The sequence below is a fragment of the Chrysoperla carnea genome, chromosome 1, assembly GCF_905475395.1.
Source record: "Chrysoperla carnea chromosome 1, inChrCarn1.1, whole genome shotgun sequence".
Lineage (NCBI taxonomy): Eukaryota > Metazoa > Arthropoda > Insecta > Neuroptera > Chrysopidae > Chrysoperla > Chrysoperla carnea.
The window spans coordinates 38,244,413-38,260,670 of NC_058337.1; positions in this window are offsets into that span (position 1 = coordinate 38,244,413).

The window sequence follows — 16,258 nt, forward strand, 5'->3', positions numbered from 1 at the left end:
ACAATTAATCGAAAGAAAAACGGTAACTACAGAAAAGGATTTGATCTGAAATTTTAGTTTCAAGGTCATTTGACCTCGATCTTCAAATGATCTTGAAAATTTACCTGGGCTTAAAAGTTATTAATACCGACAAATGACTTATAATGTCTTTGATAACTTTCTTAGAAATGTTTCTAAGCTAGCGTATTTTCTTTCTATTGAATACAATAATGGCATATTTTTATCTTATTTTCTCCGAAAGCTAACGATTTTCGAAAAAAAATTTTAAACAGAAAGTTTAATTTTTTTATGAGGATCAACTTTCTAATTTAAAATGTAATTCTATAAATTGGTTAGTAAAGCAACTAGGTTAAATTTGATGTCAGAACATGATGTTTCCCATCAAACTCTGTAAATTTTATTTAAGTTATTTTTTGATTAGTTAACTACAAAGCGAGCTATTACCCATAATATATTAAAATGGCCCACTCTGTCTAATATACAGATAGTAGAAGCAATGAGTCATCCTTGGGGAGTTAAGGTGGCTAAGAAGAAACAAATATAAACAATAAGAGTCAAAAGCATGTTCCGAAACTAATTAACGGTAGCAAAGCAAGCTCTAAGGCAGAAGGCCTTCAAGGGAGCTGGGCAACAGAGATTTTTGGAATTGAGTAAGCAAGGGTGAAAGGTATCAAGGAAAACATAAAAGAATTCTCGTCAGCGACTAACGGCGATTACTTTTTATAAAAGTTTTACTTTTTATAAAAATTCCAATATAAAAGAAATTTTCCATGCAAGTGTTAACATATTCTTGAAAAGCTAACATATTATACTTAACTGAAAAAGTATGTGTATGTTGAAAAGGACTGTTTAAAACAAATTTAAATACACAGTTTTTCCGAGGTTAACATAATGAAAGCGGTGCATCATAGTATTTTCCGATCACACATAAAAACGTTAAATTTTCAAATGGTCATCCCGTATTTGTTGACCTTTTTAATCTTAAAATAGTATGCAATAGTTAAATATTATACAAATAATTAAAAAATAAATCACGTGAATGCAAATAAATGTATGAAAGTTCATTCGGATCATTGATAAAGTGATTTAAAAATATTAAAATTACATATCTGAATTTCAAAATCAAAATAGGCAAAAGAAAATAATGTTGAATATGAGTGCTTTGCATTTCCCCTAATTTTCGAAACTTTGGAAAACTTTTTTCTTTTTTTTCAAAAATTTTTCATAAGGCTCACTAGTTGAAGCTACCTAAAAGTTTTCATGGCTCTATTTCTGATAAATTTGGAGAAAAAGGACACCATACTTCTGCCTTTATTTGCTCCCTCACTGGAAAACAATGATGTCTACCAAAAAATGTTTCAAAGAAAAGTCGTTTTTGGAACTATGTTTCTTATCGCTCGTTATAATTTTTTTGCTGGTTGGGAGGTAAAACCAAAAAATGTGAAACAATTTAAAACGACTCCAAAATCCGACGATGTGTTACCTAGAAAACTAAAACTTTTTTAATCGATTTAGCTTGCCGTGAATTTTGAGAATATTTTGCAAATAATTTACAATCTGTCAATTTATATTTTTGGTACAAAGTTTATGTTTTTCATTCAAAAAAATGAATTGTTAGTTATCAGAAGAAGTAAACATAATAGAGATAATTTAAAGTAAGAACAAGAAAATTTTATGTTTTGTCATAATAAATATCTTGATCAAGCCAAATTGAAGGTAATGCAGAAGTGTGTCTTTTTTAAACTAATATTACAATTAGTTTATAAAGTATAGAGTTAAAATAGCTTTAACATTTAATTCTTTAAAACATAAATAAGTAGTTGACTTCTTAAATTAATACATTAATACGTAATTAATACGTTATCGTGAGAATAACTTGGTAACTCTTTTTGTTTTTGAGTTATCGTGTTGACGGTCAGACAAACGGAAATGGACTGATTAGGTGATTTTATGATCACTACTTACTTCTAAGCGTTACAAACTTGGGACTAGAATTAGTATACCTTAATACATATTTCATATATACCGGGTATAAAAATTTCGATAATTAGTGATAATTCAATTCAAATTATTCTTACATTTTTGTTTGAGTTCTTCCTGAATATCAAAATGTAGAAAATAACTGAAATATCATAATAATATATTATAATGTTTTTGATAAGCAACTTGTATAACACACAATTGGTATAGTTACTATTACAAAGTGATGGGAAAAAGTTCGGCCGCCTTCAAATAACTGTTAAACTATTCAAGAAAAAAAGTTGAAATTTTATGAGTTTAAGAGATAAATAATTATAATCTTTTTACGAAAATACCGCTCATGCAACGATTTTAGAGAAGGTAAAGTACGTTTCTTTTTAAATGCAAATCGCATGCACAACAGAGGGGGTTTGGAGTAAATAAATAATGTGATTTTTGCAGTTAGTTTACGTCTATATATTACATATAGATCAAGTAAAATTCGATTATCACTTCATAGCCACCTTATGGAGTATTAATTTGAAAAATTCTTCAAAAGTTGCAAAATATTGTTAATTTATGACAAAGAATTATTTATTCTATTTTTTACAAAATTCAATATTTTTTTTTTTTTTTTTTTGAAATTTTTTAATAAATTTTAATACAATCTTGATTTCTTGGAAACAAAAACACACACACTTTGGAAAGTGCTTTTAATGGAACGACTTGTAAATGATTTTTACAAACGCTCCTCACCTTGATAGTCACCGTATGCGCACTCGACTTACCGTGTAAACGATCAGTTCCAAAGAAAATTTCATCAGCTAATCAAAGGCCGAGAACAGCTTTATGGTAAGTCTTTTGTTTTTGAACTAGAAAAGCGAATTGCAGAATTTGGCACTTGTAAATTCAAAATTTGATTTCAAAAATTTATTATAATTCCTAAATTCTCTATTTTTAGCAAAAATAAAAAAGCATACTATTTTTAGTCACATTCCCAATTAATCGCATTAGAACTTTTCGATCTTGATAACTTTAGATTTACCTGCAATAATACTTGATCAGCTATTTCTTTTGGTGATGGTAACATCAATTTTTAAGCAATTTCAATGGACTTTGTGGCCATCCATAAATTGTATATTATATGTAGAAACTTTTACAGCTAATTTTCTATCTCACACCTAACAGGACTGTCTGAATTTTTATTCTGTTTAGCAGTTCAGTAAATTAAATAGAAGCTTGTTAATGCACTAAACAGAAACAATCGTTTTATTCAGCCCTAGAAATAAAAATATCAATTACGTACATCTCAAATGCTTCATAAAATTGCATTGCAGATAAATTTTAAGTATTATTTAGTACATTAATTTTAATACACGCATTTGTCTGTACTCATTTTCAGGATATTTACTTTTAGGTTGACAATAAAAAAAGGACATAAGATGTGGGAAGATATTCTATATTTGTTTATTTATTAAGTTTTCTATTTTTAAAAGTGAGCTTCGTCAAAAATTTTCATATTCATATCCTTAAGATGAAAGTAATTTTTGTAAATTATATATCTTTAAAGAATTTTTTGTATGCCGTGCATGCATGTAGGTTCGTTTAGCCCAAAGTTTATAAAAATCTATTTGGTTCACTCGTCAATCTTTTCGCATGATAAGTCTAAGGCAACGTCCAAATGCCAGGCTTCAAACGCTTGTAAACAACAGTACAATATTTCATTGTCTATGCCCGCATGCTACCGTGTGTATCACGCCCGTACAGAGTGCGTTAGTATATGTACACTTCTAATAAACACTCGTGAATGGGTAAACCCTCGTTCAATGCCTTCAACAGAAGAAAACAAATTCGACCTGATATAATTATCTCATTTTATCGATAAAATATAACCTTTTTTATAGTTCACAACGCGATCAATAAGAAAAAATTTGCATTTGAAAAAGGCAGATTATCGACCAAAATGTTTAAGATGGTGTTCAAAGAATATAATCAGATTTTTGATGCAAATATACAAATCGTTTAAACTGGGTTATCTCTTTTTCTAGTAATACAAGAATCTGAAAATTCTCTGGGTCTGAAAAGCATTGGGTAAGAGTACTGAATCTGAAAAGCAATGAGAAAGAGGAATTTCTTATATTATGCGGATTTCTTATTTTGCGTGATATTTGTGTCTATTAAGATTTTTACTAATCCCTGTATAAAAACCTATATACATCGGGCTTTTAAAATAAGTAAATAAGTAAATGTAATGGGGACTCTTGGGGTGGCATATATTGACAAATATAATAAAAAAGATATAAAAAATGTATAAAAAAATAAAATAGTATAAAAATACCACCGTGTTCAATGTTCTTTCAATGTATGAAATAGGTCAAAATAATTGAATGTTTCCAATAATAAATAGTATCCACACAAAAAATAATAAATTAAAGTGAAATATTCAGATAGGAGACTTGTAAAACTTATAAATAGTCGGATAACGGAATACATAAAAGAGCCATACTTAGGGAGTCTTCAATAACAGCTCAAATTTTGTTTATTTATTTTTTTTTAAATGATTCTTTTTATATATTATTTAAAATCAGAAACATTTCAGAGGGGGAAATAATCTGAGAGGGGAATAGTCAATGTCGTGACTGATATATGGACGCGCAGTCTTAATCGCTAATATCGCGAGGGGATATTGATTTTATGCTGTCATTTAAGAAAGGATTTTTCGAAATTCATCCTCTAAAAGTATGAAATAGGGAATGGAAGTTTGTAGGAAAATATATACAAACCTTCATTTTTGAGTTCACTACTTAACCGATTTTAAATATCCCTTCACCTATAGAATGCTACATTATCAGCAAGTAATATGGGCTGTATTTTATATTCAAAATGTAAGGGTTCCGCATCAAAAGTAAAAAATCCACTAAAAGGAAAAACGTCATTTTTGTGTTCACTACTGAACCGATTTTAAAAATTCTTTCACCTATAGAATGCTGCATTATCACCAATTGACATGGGTTGTATTTTATTTAAAAAAAGTTATAATTTTGCACCAAAAGTTAAAATTCATTTTTATTATTATTTTTTTTTTTTGTGGAAATAGTAACGCAAGACTGATTTTCTTAAATAAGTTGCACATATATTTCATTTTCCTTAACCTGATACGTCTTTGACAGTACAAATCCCACGATTTTTTTACATTATCATAAAATTTATTTTTTACTTTTTGTCCAATATTAGTGTATTAAAAAAGCATGTTATTTAAAGTTTTGTTAAAACAATTTTACTTATTTGAACTTACTTCCTATTTATTTGAACTTCTTTTCAATCCCTTCTTTCCTCATTTTTTTAAGTTAAAACAATCCGCTTAAAAGTAATTGTTTTAATTGAAAGTATTTCTTTTTTGCGAAAGTAGCCTGCATTGACATTACAGCTACATAGACTGAGTGTCAAACGGTTTTAAGCGTGCCAACATCTAAGGTAATTGCTTAGGTCAAATCTATTACAGATTCGTGAAAAAAAATGTAAAGTGATGTGATTAAGTATTTTTTTAAGAAAAAAAGCAAAAAAGTTCAGTGCAATCACGATGTTTAATGTAAAAAATTTTGTGATATAAATGTCCCTATATTCTTTTGATAAATGTATTTTTTTTAACCCCCGAACTAAAAATAAGGGTGTTATAAGTTTGAATACTATGTGTGTGTGTCTGTCTGTCTGTGGCATCGTAGCACATAAACGGGCGAACCTATTTTAATTTTTTTGGTTTTGTTTGAAGGGTAATTTAGTGGAGAGTGTTCCTAGCTATGTTTCAAGTGCGAGTTTAGAGTTCCGTACCATAAAAATTTGTGAGGGTATTTTTAAATTTTGTAAATTTCCCTTGTTGATAAATGTTCCTAGCTGACCTTCTCACTGTACGGAAAGATAAGCGATGCTTGCAAAGCAAAAAAAGCTTGCTTGATGATGCTTTGCAAAGCAAAAAATTCATACTTGAATAACATTAGTTTTCTGAAAGAAATCTTTCTAATCATGCGTCTGAATAATTTACTCATACATAAAACTATATTTTAATGATAAAGATATATTTTATAAGAAGTAAAAGCATAAATATATAATATTCAATAAGGCCAAACAAATATATTAATAAAAATAATATAATTATAATTAATATTATTACTAGATAAAAACAAAATTATTTGTTTTTTTTTTTTTTTTTTTTGTTGTTGTTGTAATAAGTATAGATTTCTCATGTTGTAATCATAGAAAACATTTACTATTCACATGTTTTTACATTACAATTTTACACATACAGGGTGGGGTAGAAAAGCAATTTTGAAAACTGTAAAAAGAAATCATTTTAATTTTTCCAAAGAATCTCTTTACCACCTTAAACTATATATTAAATAGCATTTGATGATTTGAGCAAATTAATTGTGTTTTTAAGTAAATCGTATTGTGTTTATAAGTAAAGTGAGCCAATGTCTGCTTGGGCGTTTTTTTTACAAGTGGGTTTATTAAGTTATTCGCCATATGCCACATCAATGTCAGTGGGATTTGAATCTTTCTTGTCAGATTCGCTTTAAAAATGCTTCAATATTGCTTTGATAGAAGAGCAGTCTCAATGCGAAGGTATGCATCAAAAGAAAAACATAAATTCCAATAATATTTACTTATAATTATCAATATAGACTTAACAACACGATACATTTTGTTAAAAAAACAATTAATTTTCTTGATGGGATTTCTTTTTTCAAAGTTTTCAAAGTCATACACTTCCATGCACCATCCTGTACTGTCAGTCACATGGTTTTAATAACTCTTCTATATAATAATTATAATTACACGCAATTTTATGTATTAAATAAACACAGAATGAACATAAAATTTATAGAGATATATGTAGCTACCCAAGTACAGAATGCATAACTTGACCATGAAATCGAGGTTGGGCTAGTATTGGGTAATCCACTTTTGTTATTCCAGTTCTTGTCCAAGCATCAATAAAATATACTGAACCAAGCCTTGTTTTGCCACTCCTTGCTCAAACCTTGGCGTAGTGTAATAATTAATATTCTGGTAAACCAAACCTCACCCTTCGTTTGTAAATCAAGTCTCTTTTTGGTAGCCTTTATCCGACCATTTGCCAAGGTTGTTGAATTAAATTTTCTGCCCATTTATGTTTATGCTTTTTGTTCCTAGATATTGTAGTAGTGAATGGTCGTTAGAGTAAAATTTCCAAACTACAGCAAGCACTTATACTGGATCAAAACCTCGGTTGTGGTAAATTTATTTATAAAGTATGCAAATATACAAAAAATCTAAAAACTGAAGAGCAGACGTAAAATTATAAATTATTACGTCATACAATACATAGCAATCAGATTAGCAGAGGGGTTGATTCAGATAAAAACTAATTATGATACCATAAAAAACCGGTCAGTGGTTGGAATGAAAATTTTTCTTCATACTTGCTCACAAGGTTGACCGAAAACCGGATACCGAGGTTTAGACTAATATCTAACATCCAAGCTTGAAAAAATTTTATCATTCGAAGTTAATTCTAGACTAGACTAGTGTGTTTCGAAAATTGGTCCAAGCCTGTGAAGAGTTTATTTTTGAATTTTGATCTTGAATTAATTTTGATCAATGAATCTTGAATTAATCCAATGCTCAACAATCTCGACCCCGATCTGATTTGTATTTAGTGTTATTGCCTAGTGAAATAAATCCTGTAAAAATATACTACAGAAAAAGTTATAATAACTTATTTTGTACTTAAGGTAGTATAAATAATTAAATACAAAATTAAATTCAACTTTTATGATGAATTTTGTTATAACTTCATGAATGAAGACGAAAAATAAGAATACAATTTTTCGATATCTGCCTAGGTTTTCAAAATATCAAAAGCTAAATAATTAAAAAGTTTTCAATTTTCGATATTTTGAAAATAACTCCAAATATCGAAATCATACATCTTTAATTATTTTTCAATAATTGATTTGGATTTAACTTTAGTTTAAATAGTTTTTTTTATTTCCACCGGCTAATTTTGGAGAAATCTATGAAAAGATATAATTCATCTACGCTTTTTCCATAACACCAATGTTAAATATGCCTACTTTTGAAGTCATTTATTTATTTAAATAATCGGCCAACCCTCCCTAAAATTTTCAGAATTAATTTAGACTTAGTTCAACCTCATAAAAATATCAAGTCTTTTATCAAAAATAGTCCTGGTGCTCCTTAAGTGCACACATAATAAATATTAAAATTGAGGTTACATGTATTATAAGTTGTACGACGATAATGTTATTTCGATGTATATAATCGAATTGTATGGTTGAACTCGTATGAATGAACTGATTTGTTTGATGTTAATTCCAGTAATGTTACCTAGGTTTTCTATTATGCTTCTGTTGAAGTAGATACCTAGATTTAATTAATCCCGTTACATTATTCCACCTTGGCCAGTGATGAAATCCGGTAAAAAGAACAAATGATACATATGACAGCAGTAGAGTGAATGATGTAATCATAAATTAAATGTTTGGTATTCATATAATGAAGCATGATGTCGACTGTAGATGAAGCTTAAAAGTAGCATCGTTGATGATGTGATGTTGATTAACTGAGAAAACCAGGTAGTCCGCAAAAGTGAAAAAAATAGAATAACAAAAAACGTAGTAAGTATATTATTCCGAGTATCAAAATGTTATCAGCTTCCCATCCCTTCCAAATTCCATCCTTTCTTAATGGCATTTTATAAAAAAATTTACCAAAACTGATCTCATAAAACGCTCAACAGTAAACAAAATAGAAGGATCAGCTTCCCCTTACATTCCCATTTGCATTTTAAAAATTAAAAATGTACTTGACAATAAGGCTTGTCGCAAAAAGCATCAGAGCATCCAAAAATAATACAATCATCCAACAGTAGCCAGCGAAAATTCAGTATTGGAACTAAAAATATAATAAATCATTTTGTATTTAATTATTTATTAAGGGAGCTCTTTGGCCTTCCATATTTATTAAAAAATATTAGATTACAAAGAGAAATAATTTGTGTACTCAGGTCGCAAAAAGTGAGGTCAATTTCGCAAATGAGCAACATAGGTCAATTGGGTCTTGGATCCGTAGGACCCATCTTGTAAACTGTTAGAGATGGAACAAAAGTTTAAATGTAAGAATTGTTCCTTATAAAAAAATAAACAACTTTTTTTCAAAAACATAACTTTTACCCGTGAGGGCACAAATTAGTTTCGAATATTGTATAGTATGTATTATATGATAATATCAATCATGTGTGTGTGACACGTATGTATGACTGACTATCTCTCTTTACTGACATGGCATGAAAAAACAAATTATTCTGTAATCAACACTGTCTATACATGGTATTTCAATACTTAACTCAGGCAATTGTTTGTTTTCACTTGTTTTACAATAGTTTAAGTCTGTATCTATCGTATAGTGAAATTTTGTTAACACCCTACCGTGTAAATTTTTGTGAAAAAAATGTTAATATTTGTTAAGAGTCTTATAAGAAAGTAACACCCTGCCAACTTTTCTTGAATGATACTACCAGTTATCGATTAGATGGAGTAAAAAAAAAAACTAAATAAAAAACTAAAAAAGTACTAGCATGAAAATTTCTTCTTGAGGAAGCAAGTAAATACTTTGAGTTAGGAGAATATTATCTTGCTATACTTTAATTTTGAAAAAGTCAAATTCTTATTTTATTGAATTAAGGAGACCCTTTCGCCGTCAAAGTTAATTTTTCTTAAAATGAACAATTTACTTGCAGCCGGTGCAGAATTTACTTCCCCTAAGCGAAAGGGCCTCCTTACGTGCATACATATAAAATATTACAATTGAGATTATTATAATTATAAGTTTTACGACGATAATTGGTTTTTCGATGTATATAATCGAACTGTATGGTTGAACTGAGTTGTTTGATGTAAATTTCAATACTGTTACCTAGGTTTTCTATTATGCTCTTGTTGAAGTAGATACCTAGGTTTAATTAATGCCGTTACAAAGTAAACAAATTGTATTTACTTCTATAAACTGGTAAATACACAGATAATTAATATGAAATTAATATCTTTCGAATATGGTGGAAGCGTTGAGAATATTCAGCTTAATACCAAAAGATGTATTTAAAATGTAAGATGTGTACTCCAACGTAAATGAAAATCCCTTCATAAACAATGAAAAATTCACTGATCTTCAAACATAAAAAAGGAAAACACGCGAACCTAAGAAGCCATTTAAAGACCAACAAAATTTAAAATCTTCTTAATATTCAAATAAAAATTTCTGCACGCGTTAAAAAACATCCTTGAAAAACAATTTCTAATAAAAAAAATTCGATATTTAATTATAAGTAATACAGTACTTTAATTAACACAAGTTTCTTAATTGAATAGATTAGTATTAAAAACGCAATGTCAAACTACGCTTATTTCCGAGTTACAACGTTATAAAGATCATATGGTATACAGTCTGTCCCAGAAGTCCTTAGCTAACCTTCAATGAGGTATTTCTTCTAAAGGTCAGTCATAGTAAAAGTCAAATATAGAAAAAGTTTTCATGTAAAAGTTGTTCGTATCAAATGTGGACTTCTCATAGGTATCATATTTCTGTACGGCATTTATGAAATTCGTTTCAAATACTTATGCAGAATTAGTATGTAGCAACGCCGTACAAATATTGTGTAGTGCAGGGGTGAGACACCAATGGGTGTGACATTCATATCCTCACCTGAAAAATTTTTGCATGGGCTTGTAGTCTATAAGATAGAGGTGTTTATTTGATACACATGTGAATTAACTATACATAATATCATTAATAAAATTTTAAAAATATTTTCTTCGAAGACGAATAGGTACATAATAAAGTAATTTCGATATTATTTATCTATAAAGAAATCTTTATATCAAATCACGTTCCATTATTACAGAATTTATATAAAGTTATTAATGCTTACTTTAATAAACCATATTGACATTGTCTGGGTTAAAACTGTGTATGAAATACTGTGTCTAAACATTATGTAGAGTTCTGATCGTTTTGTATCTCAATGTGGAAACAAACTCTACACCAAGGATACGGTGTAATAATATATTTCTTGTTCTTTTTGCAAAGTATTCTACATTATGTATATGTCAAAGCCGACTATCTTAATTAGTCGTTCAGTTAACAACCTAGCCTTTTTACTAAACGCTGTTCATAGTGCCCTGAATGATAATCAACCGTAAAGTAGTCTCATACAACATTTAATGAACTGACTGACTGATGGTTAGATCATTCATATAACAGAGTGAGCATTTGTCCAAAAAATATGCAATATCTGGCATTAGAAAATGGTTATTAACGTAATTTAAGGAGATATGCAAGGATTTAATAATACAAAGGATTTCAATAAAACTTTGCAAATACATTTTTTGATTAACAGAGTTGCCAAAAATCACAAAAAATTATTAGGTCATCGGGCTTTTTATAATTATTTTATAGTTCAAATTATGCTGAAAAAATGATGAATCATATAGGTTATTATTTTCAATTGAATATTTCTATATCAAAAAATCTAGAAAGTGTGATAAAAAACTAACTAATATATTTAGACAATCTTCTAGTTTATAATTATACCACAAAAATATAAAGTTGCCGATGGTATAAAAACAAAAATTTAATTTAATTATGACGTCATCGAAGATCCCTCATTTGATGAACAGAGACGACTATAGTTAGAGTATTGATGATTGAAGAGCGATGTCTATATTATCAAATTTATAAACAGGCACTTGCACACAATATATGATATATTTTTGTAAATGCGTGGTATTGTAAAGCCAAAAATAACATATTACTTGACTACCAAGCATGCATTTGATTTATATGTATGTCCCATGCAATAACCCAAATCTTTTTTCCAATAGTAGGTTTACAATAACGTACCTACACATGTAAGTAATTGAAATATTATTTATTAACGCAAGTTAAACTCCAGGTATTTGGACCCACAGAGAACTTTGTTTTTAAAACTTGCAGGCTTACAAATACATTTTTGGAATATTTGGTCAACAAAAAGTGACATACTTGCGACAACCTCTCTCAAATAAATTGGGATTTCAGAAATTTTGCCATCATAGTTTGTTTCTGCAACTCTTGCCGTAAAAAAACAATTTTAAATAGTACCATACTTTCATCCAACTTATTGTTAATATACACTCTTCTATAACAGAAGTAGAACTAAATTGAAATGAATAGGCTAGGCAAATACTTAAGTGTTGTGGATCCAAGTCATTTGCCTACCTGTTCAATTGAATGGCTGAATATCAATCAGATGGATATTTAAACGGCGCCGTTTACTGCCAAAGGCTAGGCTGTTAACTGAACGGCTAATTAAGAGTTAGCTGCTATATAGCCATAAGAACATTTTCCTTGGCTCATTAATTTTTCCTTGCCAGTGTATTTATTTTACACTGAGTGTGCTACATTTGGACAAAAGAAATAATCATGAGTATATTTTCTTTTAAGGGTCTTCTGGTGTTATTATGTAATACAGAGGTGGAGTAAACGGAATCGTCAATGCTAATTATGTAAAACTCGTAACAAAAACAAAACTTCAAAGACTTTAACTTTGATATTTGTTGCTGATTAAATCATTTAAGTTGTATAATCATTCTAATATTTTACTTGAAATAGAATTTTTTCATTTAACTTCAGATCATTTTTATGTCTGACAGATGGAATTTGTTTATTATATATACTCGTATGTGTTTACTTAAAAAAAATAAAACAACCTGAAATCTCATGCCCAAGATATTCCACTTGGACCAATTGCGCTGTACGGTTTTTGATTTATTAATAAAAAATTGTTTAAGGCCGGTGGCTGATGGGCTAAAATTTTTGGAACCATCCAAAATAGCATTTCCTCGACCAAGTAACCAAATGTCCTCGACCAAGTAACCAAATAAGAAAATGTACCAACTCAACCTTACATCTTTGATTCTTTTATCTTTACTGATAATTATATCAATTTCACTAAAGTTATACCGATATATCAATTTTACTAAATAATAATATTTAAAAATAAAGTTTCATCTGAATGTTATGAAAAACATTCTAGCGAATTCTTAGAAAAAAACACCGTCTCCTAAAATGAAGGATTTATGCGTTCATTCGTACCAAACGATATTGCGGTATCATTATATGCGGTGTCGATAGGCCTTATTATCCGACCTTATAACTGATAAAAGATCGACGAACACATTAGAAAGTTGTTCACGCATTAAACAAATTCAAATTTATACAACAGAAATCGAATGAAAAAACATATCATAAAATTTCTAATAGTTTACATATGATTTCTGTCGCATTTATAGATTTATAGAAATACCGAATCGAATTTGATTTATAAAATTCTAACCTGTCTCTGCAACTTCTTGGACACCGTGGACATACGCTCATTTAAATTATTTAACATACCTACATATTTCTTTAAACGAAAATATAGCTTAATTTGTAATTTTGTCTTGGTAACAGCTACCTTCATACAATTTAATTTCCATCCTATACAGTGACATATAATGTAATTTCCCTATCGTGATATACTGCAACATCCTTAAACGTGAATCGTAATTTTTCATGGAGAAATAATTTGAATAATCTTGATATTATTTTCAAATGAAGAATTTATTATCAAGGTTTTTTTTCTATTTAATGTACTCTCAGTTTTTTTCCAAATAAAATGCGACCTTTGGGAAACCCTTTTTTATATTATAGTGATATGATGGTAGCTTGTAGCTATGTATTATAAAACTACAGATTTACACAAAAATAATTTACATGATAATATCATCATTCATTGCTTTAATGTTTTGCATTGATAAAAATTTAATAATTAACAATAAAATTGATAATCATTTTCAAAAATAAATAAATTTTAATTTAAGTATTAAGAGTTATCTAAACCATTTCGAAATGTTACTTTTGTGTTCATATTTTCATTTGGAAATGAAAGTAAATAACAATGTCACTTAGATTACTTGTTGGAATTTCTTCAAGCAACAATTCTAATCTACTTTGAGAGCGGTTGAACGATTTTGTTTTAAAAAAACAAATCAAGAGCTTGAGGCTCTATACATGAGTATTTGTGTAAACTAAGGAATTATCGGTGTATAAACTCAAATTTTATGAAAGATGTATTACAAACTAATTTATTTTTTATAAAATCACGGTTATTTTCACCAATTTCCAGTTGGATCCTAAAAATAATTTAAAATTATAATTCTTTTCTTGACGTATTTACCATTCAGACAAAAATAAAAAGTATAATTTCGAACAAAATCTAGTAAAAAGTGTAATGTTATTTATTTACTACGATATTAAGGTTATTAATTAAACCAAAATAATGAAATTTATTATTTTTGCTTTCCTGGGAGTCGGCAGAGGCAGGCGGGTCGTAATAAATAAATAAATAATTTATATAATTTTAGCGTTTTGACATGTAAGTTGGTTGGTCAATTGATCTCAGAATCCTGCCAACTCCAGACTCTGCTACAATTGAGATACTAGAGTTTGTTTGTACTTGCTACCATTTTAAGAAAATAATATTTTCTTGCTACTAGTACTTTTTTCACTGTATATTATGTTTTTTAGAGGAGCGCTATTAAGATTTTTACAGACTTGTGAATCAAATGGTTGAAAAGTTAACAATAAATTTTTTCAACTATATTTGCGGATATTACTTATTCACTCAACAATCGTTCTTGTATTCTAGCGAAGTAATTTTTTTATTCTTACGGATAAGTCGTTTTTCCCCTATTTCTGAAGGTCTAGTCAATGATACCTTAGGCAATAGAATACGTCAATAAGTACGAATAAATAAAACCTGTAAACTAAATTTCATTTTTCGGAATGCTTAAGATATGGTTGATACAAATGAAGACTGCCAAGAACGGCCGTCACTTTAAAATGAACAGATGTTGTGAAAAAGATTTTCGTGAGTAATTAACTTAAAAACACCCTGCAAAACAATTACAAATGCAAATACGCCAATGCGGCTGTTGCGCAAAATGAATTATATTTCTGCAAGCATGATGCTGCACGAATATAGTTTGGCGCAAATTATTTTTATAGTGATTGTTTATACGGACTCTGGAGTCAGATTGTTTAGCGAAACCGGCTATAAATAGAATATGCACTTTGAATCTTCAATATGGGTTTAAATAATTGGAGTTAAAAGTAACAAAAAATGTTCTTAGACATTTTTCTCTAAACCTTCTAGTTTTCGAGTAAATAATTCGTATAATTTGAAAACGGGCTTTCATCCGTCAAAAAGTGTAAGAAAAAATCAGTTGTTAATATGTATAAAATTTTCGTTTGTAGCGTAAAGTTTACTCAAAAACATCCTGTAAAAATGTTTGCATAAATTGCATTTAAAATGTTTGATTATTAATTGTTAAGAGAGCGCGCGAAAAACCACAAAAAAATAATGATTTTCTGTTCTATACATGCTAAAAAGAAAAGATTTTCACAACTTTACTCGAAATGAAGTCAAATTAACAGAAAAGTTCGAAAATTTTCATTTTCCATGACGTAACCCTCTCTTGGAAAAACGGAAAAACTATTTTTACTAACAGCAGTTTTTAATAATTTTTATTCAATGAATATTATTTATTTGTATTAAAAAAATAGTTTTAACAATATCCTACCGGGTCACCCACCGGGAAACTTTAATTCTTTTGTTCAGGAGCACTTTTTAAAAGGGATCCTGCAAATACTTTCCATGCAAAAACTAGTAATGCTCAATGACATATTTTATCGGGTCTAAATGCATTCAATATTGAATACCTCCGGTGTACTGATATTAATTTGTTTTATTACTCTTTGTTAATATACTTTGTTAATAATAATGATGTACATTAAGTATTTATGCTAAAAAGGATTTTAATTCCACCTATAATTTTACTATGCTTGTTCATTGATTAACATGTATTAAAAAATAATTCCAACAAATATCAAAGTGCATACAAATCGTTTATTATATGTTTAAGGTCAAATATCTTTCTTTGATGACAAAAAAAGGTTAAAATTTACAGAGAATCAAAAAAGGATAAAATTTAGTTTAATGGCAAGAAATTTTTATTCTTACTCGATTGCTTCACCACTTAATGAAGTTTGAGCCGGTACTTATATATATTTCCCCTTAGTTAAGTTAGGCGACATTACTCTCACGGCCATTTTGTCTACTACTGCAAAATTACTAAAATATAGACACACGTAGGGCATTGGG